Source organism: Rhinopithecus roxellana, chromosome 9 (assembly GCF_007565055.1).
Source record: "Rhinopithecus roxellana isolate Shanxi Qingling chromosome 9, ASM756505v1, whole genome shotgun sequence".
Lineage (NCBI taxonomy): Eukaryota > Metazoa > Chordata > Mammalia > Primates > Cercopithecidae > Rhinopithecus > Rhinopithecus roxellana.
The window spans coordinates 24,685,841-24,696,944 of NC_044557.1; the positions used below are offsets into that span (position 1 = coordinate 24,685,841).

The 11,104-nt window shown below is 44.6% G+C and overlaps 1 protein-coding gene across 2 annotated transcripts in view; it reads right to left on the reverse strand.

Moving 5' to 3' along the window:
- The window catches only part of GTF2E2 (general transcription factor IIE subunit 2), an 88,170-nt gene extending 85,133 nt beyond the window's left edge, over positions 1–3,037 (reverse strand). The window contains exon 1 of one of the 2 annotated variants that reach the window (XM_010370881.2): positions 2,769–3,037. The gene's annotated coding sequence lies outside the window, so the exon portion shown is untranslated. The other variant, XM_010370882.2, reaches the window with a different exon arrangement.
- Positions 3,038–11,104: the final 8,067 nt, after the last annotated feature.

Here is an 11,104-nt window from a genome sequence, read left to right on the forward strand (position 1 = left end):
AATTTCCAATTTGGAGGGAGGTGGTTTGAGGCAACTTCTATGTTGTGGTGGTTTGTCCAGTTCTAAAATTACAACTCTAAGCAACTTCAGTACAACCAGGGAAGCTACAGGTCAACCAAGAATTCTAAACACTCCTCTCTTCTGAACTCTGCTAGAACTCTGCAGAGGGTCTATGAAGACCTCAAGCTGACTATATAAACGAATTTGACACCGTTAAGACTAGTGTCAGCTGGGAGGAAAAAGACTCATACTTTGAAAGCTTCTAAGCACAGATAGCTCAATAAATGTTAAATGAACAACATAAGGAACAACATCTTTAAATTGCTCTGGTCCCATTATTACTGGTTTCACAAGCCTTTATTAAATGTCTTCTGTTTGTGAGGCACTGTGCTCTAAGCTTTGAAAGGCTATGGAAGATAAATCCTTGTCTGCATGCTGCTTAGATTTGAGGAAATGGAAGCATTCAGCTAAAAATTTTAAATATAAGCATTAATAAGAAATAATCAGAGTGAATTCCAATTAAGGCGTGAACAATCACTGTACAGTGAATCAAAAACCTGCCTTCTCTGTGTTTCAATTTTTTTTTTTTTTTTGAGACAGAGTCTTGCTCTGCCGCCCACGCTGGAGTGCAGTGGTGCAAAATCGGCTAAATGCAACCTCCGCCTCCTGGGCTCAAGCGATTCTCCTGCCTCAGCCTCCCGAGCAGCTGGGACTACAGGCGCAAAGCACCACGCGCCGCTAATTTTTGTACTTTTAGTAGAGACGGGGTTCATTCACCATGTTGGCCAAGCTGGTCTTGAACTCCTGACCTCAAGTGATCCACCCACCTCAGCATCCCAAAGTGCTGAGATAACAGGCGTGAGCCACCATACCCGGCCTCAGTTTCAATTCCTAAGAGCCACCTGGCTAGGCAACCCACAAGGCCTCTACATTCAATTTCATAAATAAAATGAGGACGCTGCGAAAGCTATCCACATCCAGCCCAATTGTAAGAATGAGAAAACGTGTGTTATTTTTTTAAATAGTAGAGTCATAAAAACATATGTCATTTAAGTATTACTATTTCGAGTTGGATCTGAAAGAAGAGAATGATTTACTGGGCTGAGGAAGGTAGGAGACAGCCTTGGGAGGAGGGAAAGCGTGGGGCCAAGAACAAGAAAGGATAATTGTTAAATGAGGTGGTGGGGGCAACAAGCAGATTGTGAATTCCTAGAACAAGAAACATTTGTGTCTTATTATTTCACGTTGCAAAGGCAGGACCTTAATCTGGACTTTTAAAAAACGACTCTAAAAGATTTAAATAGGCCGGCCGCAGTGGTTCACGCCTGTAATTCCAGCACTTTGGGAGGCCGAGACGGGCGGATCAGGAGGTCAGGAGTTCTAGACCAGTCTGGCCAACATGGTGAAACTCCGTTTCCGCTAAAAATTTTTTTAAAATTGCAGGGCGTGGTGGCGGGGGCCTGTAATCCCAGCTACTCGGGAGGCTGAGGCAGGAGAATCGCTTGAACCAAGGAGGTGGAGGTTGCAGTGAGCCAAGATCGAGCCACTGCACTCCAGCCCGGACGACAGTGCGAGACTTCGTCTCCAAAAAAACAAACCAAAAAAAAGATGTAAATAAAGCCGTACAGTTTACAACAAACTAAATGCTTACAATATTTGACCCTCGCAACTCTAGGAGCAAACAGGTATTAGTGTCATTCCTATTTTAATACGTGAAATCTGAAGTGAAGCTGTCTGGTTAAGGTCGCACAGATGGAAAAGCCAGGGCCAGGACCCAAACCTCCTGACTCCTAACTCAAGTGCTCCTTACAACAGACCTGGAATGCTGGTAAAGGCCTTTAAAACAAAGGCCACCTATGAGATTCGGGAACGTTCAAAGGCATCTCGAGCAGAAGGCTTCGCAATGTCTTCCACCATCACGTGCTCCGCCTAACTTTTCCTCCTTTTTCAAAGACTACTCAATATGTGTACTACGTTTTAGATCTCTGGACCCACCTATGTAGTAAACAGGTTACATCACCATGTTCATTTTACAATTAAACAAAACTACCACAACTCAAGGAGTTGGCTGCTTCCTCCGCGGGCAGATATGGAAAACCCAAAAACTAAACTGAAATCTGCCTCCAAGCCCACGATTCTGGCCATCATTCGACCTCTTTCAACCTTCCTACCTCCCCTCTGTTTTACTTTTTCCCAGCCTCGTTAGTGTCCCTGGCACCTCAGGATCCGGCCATGAAAAGCGGGCTGCTTCGCCCTTAAATGACGGAAGTGAGGAGGTGGGCGGAAAGCGGGCCGCAGCATTGTTGTGGAAAACGTCTTTAGACTGCAGAAATCAACTACTATCGTTAAAGTTTAGGGATCATCACAAACCAAGTCTCCAAAAGGTAGCCCAGAAAGCAGTCCGCGTACGAGCATCATTCTAAATCACAGCCTTGAGCTGGCTGGACCCCGTGGCTCCTCAAACTCCACACGTGGTTCGCTCGGCTACCGCGCCCGTGAACTTGGAGGCTTGGAAGAGGCACAATCAGGCAGCAAACAGCGAATTTTCCCTCTTTCCAACCCAAAAGTTTGATCAATGAACCTCCGGCCTAAAGACAATGCTCCGGGGAACGGTTCGCGTGCTCGGTGTTTCGCTTCCAGAACGGCGGCCCCAGCTTCCCGTGGGGTGGAGGTCACGCTCAGCCTCCCGGGAGGCGGCGGCGCGCCTGGGTCCTGGGGAACAGCAGGCCGGGGCTTCGCGCCCCTCACCCGGCGGCCGCAGCCCCTACCTGAGTGAGGACGGCAGCCTCTCACGACTCGCCGCCCCGTTCCTGCGCCTCCGCCTCGGCCAGCCGCCCACGCCGGCACTGCAGCCTCTTCCTGCTCCTCGTCAGCGCCCCCGCCTGCCCGCACGCACGCCCAGCGCTGACCCGCCAGGTCGGGGTCTCGCCACTGGCGGCGGCGGCGGCGGCGGCGGCGGCGGCGGTGGCTGAGGCGACGACTCGACCCGGGACTCCGCCCGCCACTTCCCGATCTGGTGCTAGGAACTCAGTCCCGGCAGCCACCGCGGCGCCAGGGCAGCGAAGCGAGCGCATGCGTCATAGCGTGCCCCGCCTATGGTGCCGCGGGAGCAGAACTATCCCGCTGTGGCGTCCTGGAGCCTCCATGACAACGAGGGAAGGGCCGGGGCGGGCCGAGGAGGGGACTGAAGTGGGAGGCGGTGCCAAGGAAGATGGAAGACAGCTTTCTTTACGCACACTTAATTAAAGCTGCTACAGCCTGCTCCCGCCTGCGCTGGGATGTGGTGAACCCAACCAGCGACGCTATCTTTCAATGGTTACTTTGTGTTTTTTGTCTTTTTCTTATTAGAGACGGGATCTCACTCGGTCGCCTAGGCTGGACTGCAGTGGCGCGATCTCGGCTCACTGCAACCTCCGCCTCCTGGGCTCAAGCCATTCTCCCACCTCAGCCTCCGGAGTAGCTGGGATCACAGGCGAGTGCCACCACGACGGGCTGATTTTTGTTATTATTGTTACTGTTTGTATTAATAGGGTCTCACAGTGTTGCCCAGACTGGTCTTGAACTCCTGAGTTCAAGCGATCCGCTCGCCTCGTCTCCCAGAGTGCTGGGATTACAGGCGTGAGCCACCGCGTCCGGCCTCAACGGTTATTTTGTGAGTTTACCCCAGTGCCAGCCACCGGCACCTGCACTCCGAGAACGCGGTTCCAGCTATTTTACAAGCGAAGAACAGAGGGCCAGGAAGCTAATTAACAAATGACTTGCTCAAGACAGCACAGCTAGCAAAGGCAGCCTGATGTGGAGCTCAGCCCAGGCTCTTCCCTCCACCCCTGTGAACTGTCTTAGAAAAGGATTTTGGATTTAGAAGCCAGAAAAATGGGTGGAAATAAAGCAATGGAAAAAATAATTGTCGTTGCTCGAACCGTGCAGCGTAGCAGGCCTTCCCTCACTCTTATAACCTAAAGCGCCAGTACAGCCAGTGCTCAGCCATTCTGTGGCTGTCGTTGGATTACTTAACTACTGGTTACTCTTCAGGTTACTAAAACTGTGGCTCAGTTTTCTCATCTGGAAAATCGGGATAATCATTGTACTACTACAATGAGTTACTTGCATTGGACTGTGGTGAAAATGAGAAATACCTAAAATTTTATTCAAAACTTGGAAAAAAGTCAAAAGATAATATTTTGTGACCTTTTTGATTCGTTTCATTCTAGAGAATTTTGTAATAAGCCTACTTGATCATCTGACACCCACAGGAAATGTAACGTTGAATAACAATTGATTAGGGCCCAGAAGATTTACAAAAGGATGAAATCAAAGATTAATTGGTAGGAAACTGATGAGGTGTAAGGAGAGAAAGGGGCAGGGAATTCAGTGCCAAGCTGAATTTATATATATCCAATTAATCTTTGATTTCATCCTTTTGTAAATCTTCTGGGCCCTAATCAATTGTTATTCAACGTTACATTTCCTGTGGGTGTCAGATGATCAAGTAGGCTTATTACAAAATTCTCTAGAATGAAACGAATCAAAAAGGTCACAAAATATTATCTTTTGACTTTTTTCCAAGTTTTGAATAAATATATTATTATATATAATAAAATATATTAATAGATAAATATATTATATAAAATAAAATATATTGATATATAAATATATTATGTATAATATACAAAATAATATATAAATATATGTATATAAATATATATAAATATATAATTCCAAAGGTTAAGGTTACATTGTTCTGAGAAAAATTAACCAGTTTTGTATCAACTGAGCAGTTTTATTTCAGCATTCCTTTCCCCAACGATTGTATAAATTTCATTTTTCAGAACTGGTAGAAATCCATTTTATGATTCTGCTGGCTCCCTTATTAATAAGTGAGAGACTTAAACATATGGACAATGGCTAAGCTGCATATGATAATAACACTCTAACTCACATAAGCCAAACCACAACCTCTACAGCAATCAGCTCAAAATGGTCAGGATTTTCTCAAGAAGGCTGCCAACTTTTCTATTTTAACCTTTCTGTCCCCAGACACCAGTACCAGCCAGAGAAAACCAAATATTCTCCCCCAAACCAATCCTGTTAAGTTTCCTGCTTCAAGTTAGATTACCTCCAGCTTCTCTGCCAACAACCCTAAATCAGAACACATCAGAAGCATCCCTTTTTTCCTCCACTATAAAGCCTCCCCTCTTCCCGATTGCTTTTGAGTCTCTGCCAAACTCAAGTGTGGTCGCTGCCTCCATTGCTATAGCAAGCTCTGAATAGTCTCTGTTCTCACTTGGGAGGTCTACATTTCTTGCGTTAAATAAAACTTTAACACATATTCACTATCTCTTCCCTTGAGACTTAGAAATCTAACAATTAGAGAACCTTTACAGAATTAAATCTCCCACATAGAAGGTGCTCAGTAAATGCTTACAGTGATTAATTTCATGTCAATATCTTGACTCATTTCAGCCAGTTGAAACAGCTAAGCTACTGATAATATCAGAATGTACTATCTGTAATCCAGACTCTCAAATCTCAATTGCATCCCCTTTACCCAGAAGTTAGCTCTTGTTATTAATATCATTGAAACCCTCTCATACAAACCCCAGCACACCCTATTACAATACAAACTCCTGCTTATACTGCCTGTTGCATGCGTCTAGGTCTTAACACTGAAAGCAATGGCTTCATACCTTCTGAGGCAGGAGAATAGGGTCTGGAGGCAGGGAACCTAAGGCCAATTCATGCTGACTCCCTAGAAAGAACTAAGTCAAAAGGAAAACCCTAACTTTCCACACCCAAGTAACAAAAGGACCAGAGGCTACTCTCTTTGCAACCCCTCATCCCCATTTTTCTGCCTGGCAGATGAAAAATTGAAGGTACCTCTGGCCGGGCGCAGTGGCTCATGCCTGTAATCCCAGCACTTTGGGAGGCCAAGGCAGGCAGATCACTTGAGGTCAGGAGTTCAAGACCAGACTGGCCAACACAGTGAAAGTCTGTCTCTACTAAAAAATACAAAAATTAGTGTGTGGTGGCAGGTGCCTGTAATGCCAGCTACTCAGGAGGCTGAGGCAGGAGAATAGCTTGAACTGGGGAGTCAGAGGTTGCAGTGAACTAAGACCATGCCACCGCACTGCAGCCTGGGTGACAGAGTGAAATTCTGTCTCAAAAAATTAAAAAATAAAGTACCTCTGATTGGACCCCTTTCTGGTTGCAGACCAAGTCTTCATTTGCATAGGAGTATAGTTTTGTAACTTCACTTTAGCCTCTGGTCACTTTCTGCAACCAATCAGATATTTGCATAGGATGTAACATTGTGACTTCACTTCAGCCTCTGATTGGTCCCCTCCTGCAACCAATAAGACTCATCATGGGCCACTGCTTTGTTTACATAGGGTGTACACCAAGTAACCAATGGGAAACTTCTAGAGGGTATTTAAACCCCAGAAAATTCTGTAACTGGGATCTTGAGCCGCTATGCTTGGCCCGCTCCCGCCTTGTGTAGTGTACTTTCATTTTCAATAAATCTCTCCTCTTGTTGCTTCATTCTTTCCTTGCTTTGTTTGTGCATTTTGTGCAATTCTTTGTTCAAGATTACGAGAACCTGGACACCCTCCACTGATAACAATTCTAAACACTTTGGGGTAATATCCTGTAACCTGAAGGTACTCCTCAAGTGAAGACAAAAATGGGATGACTGTATGGCTTGTAATTATGTTAGGGGTACTTGTACATGGACACTACACTACAAATGAACTAAAACATAATTCTGTCTGCTGGTAGTGTAGACTGTAATGACCAACTTAATATTGTCCAAACAGCATCCCAAATTGGCTTGATTTCAGAGAGTTCAATATTAGGAGTTAAACGTAAAGTGTGCATCCTGCCTTCTCTTTCTTATTATATAACCTAGATATTACCTGGGTTCCTTCTGAGGCACCCTCTAGTCAAGGTTTAAGGAGAGGAAAATAGCCCACTCTGAGGTGAGAAATACAGCTGTTTATATGTTCTATAATGCAAACAGTCTCCACCACTGATGTTTAAATAAACCTCCATCATAATTATAACCACCTAAATGTTGGCAGTCTAAGTATTTCCAGGCCACAAGGGTGTGGCTGTCCAAAATTATATGAAGAACTAAGCAACTAATGCAATAGCAATTTATGTCTTACCTCACGAATGCTTGTAATATCCTGCATACTCTTTGGTAGAAAGCGTGGTGGCTCCTTTAGGGAAATACAATTTGTATATCTTACAAAACATTATTCTGTTCAGACCTGTCTAACCCTTCTCACCCTCACCTTCAAAAAGTAACTCAATATAACCATAAGTTTAATTCCAATTTGGTAGATTAATTTACTGTTGTATTTGCTTGTGGTAAAAAAAAAGAATATATATATATATATACACACATATATATAACAAAAAATTTGCCATCATAAAATGGTTTACCATTTTAAAGTGTACAATTTGAAGGCATTAATACATTCACAATATTGTGCAATCATCACCACTATTTCCACAACTTTTCATCACCCTGATCAGAAACTCTGTACCCATTGAGCAATAACCCCCTATTCTCTCCTCCTCCCAAACCCTGGTAACCTCTAATCTACTTTCCATCTAGACAAATTTGCTAGATGTCATACATAAGTGGAATAATACAATATTTGACCTTTGGTGTCTGGTTCGTTTCACTTGGCATAATGTTTTCAAGGTTCATCCATGTTGCAGCATGCATCAGAACTTCACTCCTTTTCATTTAGTGGCTTAATTTTACATTTTAATTTTTTTTCTTTTTTTAGAGACAGGGCCTTGCTGTGTTGCCCAGGCTGGAATACAGTAATGCGATCATAGTTCACTGCAGCCTAAAAGTAGGCTCAAGCAATCCTTCTACCTCACCCTCCTGAGTAGCCAGGACTACAAGTGTACATCACCATGCCTCGCGAGTTTTCCTATTTTTAATTTTAGAAGAGATGGTGCTGTGGTTTGGATTTGTGTCCCCACCCAAACTTCATGTTGAGTTGTAATCTCCAATGTTGGAGGAGGGTACTGGTGAGAGGTGATAGGATCACGGGGCATATTTCTCGCTTGCTGTTCTCATGATAGTGAGTTCTCACTGGTTGTTTAAAAGTGTGTAGCACCTATATAATCCCAGATACTTGGGTGGCTGAGGCACGAGAATCGCTTGAGCCTGAGAGGCAAAGGTTGCAGTGAGTTGAAATCGTGCCACTGCACTCCAGCCTGAGAGACAGAGCAAAACTCTGTTTCAAAAAATAAAAATAAAATAAAAATGTGTAGCACCTCTCCCTTTTCTCTTCCTCCTGCTCTGGCCTTGTAAGATATGCCTGCTTTCCCTTTGCCTTCCACCATGATTGTAAGTTTCCTGAGGCCTCCGCACCCATGCTTCCCGTACAGCCTATGGAACCATGAGCCAATTACACCTCTTTTCTTTATAAATTACCCAGTCTCAGGTAGCTCTTTATAACAGTGTGAGAATAGACTAATATAGATGGGATCTTGCTGTGTTGCCCAGGCTGGTCTCAAACTCTTGGCCCCAAGCCATCCTTCCACCTTGCCCTCTCAAAGTGCTGGGATTACAGGCATAAGCCACTGTGCATGGCCTATTTTAAATTTTTACTTTATATTATTGTTTGGAAGAAGAAAACTTAGGGAAAGCTGTTGTTATAGCAGGTAGCTAGTCAGGCATGAGCAGGGCAGGAGAGGGCTCCTCTCACCCCACCAGGAATGTCAGGTGGCCATCGGTTGTCAGACTATCTCTAAAATAATAACTGGTCACAGCCGGTGCCAGGGAAAGGCAGTCTCCCAGTAGAAACACCTGAAACTGGTGATCAGCAGCTTCCCGATAAGATCTCAGGAGTTGGGTAAGAGGGCTCAAGCATGCACATTAAGAGGCACACGGGCCGAGTTTAAATGGTATGTGACCTTCCAGGAACATCCAACTGGTAAGGGAAGAATGCCTCAAGGGAGCAGGGGTACAGTTCCAGTAAACACACTGAACATGCTCACATCCCAAGTGCTGGTGGGCCGCTGTGCATGCAGACAGACCGCCCAGAGGGAGGAATCAGGGGAGAAGGGACACAGGACCCCAGAAGAATGTCAACATATTCCACCCTAAGTCAAAGGTCAAATGGCACACTTGGTCTCTCAAGTCACCCGCTTGACCCTCTTGCCAGTGTACTTCCCTTCCTTTCATCCCTGCTCTAAACATTTAAATAAACTTTCACTGCTGCTCTAAGTGTTGCCTAAGTCTCTTTCTGCCTTATGCACCTCAGTCGAATTATTTCTTCTGAGGAGGCAAGAATTGAGGTTGCTGCAGACCTATAAGACTTCACCACCAGTAACAAATTTACTTCATTCTGCCATCAAGTGATAACTGCCTTTGACTCCCCTCACCTGTTAATCATCTCAACCAACTAAATAGATACCTAAATTCTCAAAATACCCAACAAAGCAAATTAGTCCATACCCACACGAACCAAGAGTTAAAGTGTGTGCATATATTACCCTTCACCTGTTCTGGGTTTCTCTAGCATTAACAGTCTGTCTGCCAGGCCCAGTGGCTCATGGCTATAATCCTAGCACCTTGGGAGGTCGTGCAAAGCTTATAGCTTGCAGTGAATGCCAAGAATTAGTTCTCAGACAATTCCAGCTGAGCGGGGCAGGAAGCAACTCTTCTGAAAGAGTGCCGCCCCGGAATCCGTCCACCAAGTATTTATTGAAGGGTTTGTTAAACTGCACACATCCACCAGATGGCCATTTGAGGTCAGGTACGTTAGGCACGTATGACCTCGTAAAAGTCCTCAAACCGCATTCTCAGGAGGCTGTTTTCAGTGTTCTGTATCACACACTCCACTCCTTGTCCTGTTTTCAGGGTCAAGGAGTTACATTCTTATGCACAAATAACATACACACAGTGCCTCAGCATTTTTCCATGCCCCGATCTCAAATGCCATGTACCTAAGCTTGAGTATGTTGCTGTGCACCCCCTACAGGCCGAGGCAGGCAGATTACCTGAGCCCAGGAGTTCTAGCCAGCCTGGGCAACATAGCAAGACCTAATCTCAAGAAAACACAAAAAAACACAGAAAAAACAGTTTTTGTCCCCTCAGAACCTTTCCCCCACCTTCTAATTCAACTTGCCCAATCCTGAAAATATCTTCCCAAGACCCTGATTCCTTCTCAAGCATTCGTCCTCTATCAAACTTTCTCTAAAGGTCCAACATTTTCTTTTTTCTTTTTTTCTTTTTTTTTTTTTAGGCGGAGTTTCGCTCTTGTTGCCCAGGCTGGAGTGCAATGGCACGATCTTGGCTCACCACAACCTCTACCTTAGGCTTAGAAATGAGATAAAAAACGGAAAGTACTCAACACAGTGTGGACTAAAGTAGTCAGTAAATTATAATTACAGGTTGAATATCCTTTAACCGAAATGTCTGGGACCAGAAGTGTTTCAGATTTCAGAAATTTTTGGATTTAGGAATATTTACATAATGAGATACCTTGGGGATAGGACCCAGGTCTAAACATGAGTTCATTATGTTTCATATACGCCTTATATACACAGTCAGAAGGTTGTTTCATATGCCCTATATACACATAGCCTAAAGGTAACTTTATACAATTTTCTTTCTTTTTTTTTTTTTTTTTGAGACAAAGTCTCACTCTGTCTCCCAGGCTGGAGTGCAGTGGTGCAATCTCAGCTCACTGCAACCTCCACCTCCCTGGTTCAAGCAATTCTCCTGCCTCAGCATCCTGAGTAGCTGAGATTCCAGATGCGCATTACCATACCCAGCTACTTTTTGTGTTTTTAGTGGAGTCGAGGTTTAACCATGTTGGCTAGGCTGGTCTTGAACTCCTGAGCTCAAGTGATCTACCCGCCTTGGCCTCCCAGAGTGCTGAGATTACAGGCACGAGCCACTGTGCCAGACCTATACAGTATTTTTCATAATTCTGTGCATGGAACAAAGTTCATGTACATTGAACCATCAGAAAGCAAAGGTGTTACTCAGCTACCCATGTGGACAATCTGTGGTTGGTTGTTTGGCATCATCAACATTCCTGACTCTGAATTTATATGCTTCTGTTTAGAA